Source organism: Echinops telfairi, unplaced genomic scaffold (assembly GCF_000313985.2).
Source record: "Echinops telfairi isolate 266 unplaced genomic scaffold, ASM31398v2 ScPeMD7_7468;HRSCAF=8506_1, whole genome shotgun sequence".
Classification (NCBI taxonomy): domain Eukaryota; kingdom Metazoa; phylum Chordata; class Mammalia; order Afrosoricida; family Tenrecidae; genus Echinops; species Echinops telfairi.
The window spans coordinates 7,826,644-7,827,711 of NW_022111370.1; the positions used below are offsets into that span (position 1 = coordinate 7,826,644).

A 1,068-nucleotide genomic window follows, 5' to 3' on the forward strand; every position below is an offset into this window, starting at 1 on the left:
AGCTCACAGCGCACTCCCCTTTGTTCAGACATCACCGTCACACAAGTGTTCAGTCGCACACTCGGCCTTACTCGGGGTGAATTCGATCGCACTCCAGGCATCAGGAGAATCTCTGCGGGTCGTTCTCGGCCGACCCCCGGGGCCCACCAGAGAACCTCTCCTCCCACACTGCCATTGCCACCCGCGCCCTGGGGAATCCGGAGTCCGTCTCCCCAGCAACAGCAGCCTGTGCCTGCGCCCAACGAACCCCGGCAGTCTGCTTTCTCACCTCCCGCCCTGGCACCGCGAACTGGCCAGCCCAGACTCTGCCAGCTTCTCCGTCGCCTAGGGATCGGCACCGCCCAGCCAACACCACTTCCGGCCTATCGTTCGTTCCCACGGAAACGCCACTTCCTTCCGGGGAAGAGCTAAGTAGGCCCTCTGAGCATGCGTGCACCAGTCCCGCGGTTCGCTTAACGCGGACTCAGGACGCCTTCTCGTCGCAGTCTCGCGATGTTTGCTCCGCCCATAGGCATTATTGCAGTATGGCGATCACCGTGTCTGGCCACTGTGAGGCGCTCCAAGGCCGACTTGCAGGAAGCGGAGGCGATTTGGCCCAAGGTAACGAAGGAAAGCAGCGGGGCGCCGGTGGCCCTGGCCAGATCTGGTGCTGTGCCAGCAGTCCCTCCCACAAGCAGACAATTCTGTCACAGGAGGCCGCCAAGGCGGGCCCTGGTGGCTTAGTAGTTCAGGCCTTGGGCTGTGATCTGAAAGATGGGCTGCTGGGAGCCCCCAGTGGTGCAACAGTGGGCTCCAGCAGAACAATCGTCAAGATGGCGCAGGACGGGGCAGTGTTTGGTTCTGTTGCCCAGGGTCTGAACAACTCGATGGTTCCTAATAATAGCATGGTCTCTGTTTTTATTTACCAACCCACATGTCCTAATAACCAAGTCAGTGCAAATACGTGTGCGCTTGTTACAGATACCAAATCTTTTCCAGGCTGATATATATTGAATGCTTTTTTAAAATTTTAATTTAGCTTAAAAAACTTGTTTAAATTTAAGGTCAAATTTAGTTTCCATTCTAAGA

The 1,068-nt window shown here is 56.3% G+C and overlaps 2 pseudogenes; both read left to right on the forward strand.

Moving 5' to 3' along the window:
• LOC101648982 overlaps nucleotides 1-415 on the forward strand; it is a 10,400-nt pseudogene extending 9,985 nt beyond the window's left edge.
• Nucleotides 416-492: 77 nt separating this feature from the next.
• The window catches only part of LOC101648678, an 11,249-nt pseudogene continuing 10,673 nt past the window's right edge, over nucleotides 493-1,068 (forward strand).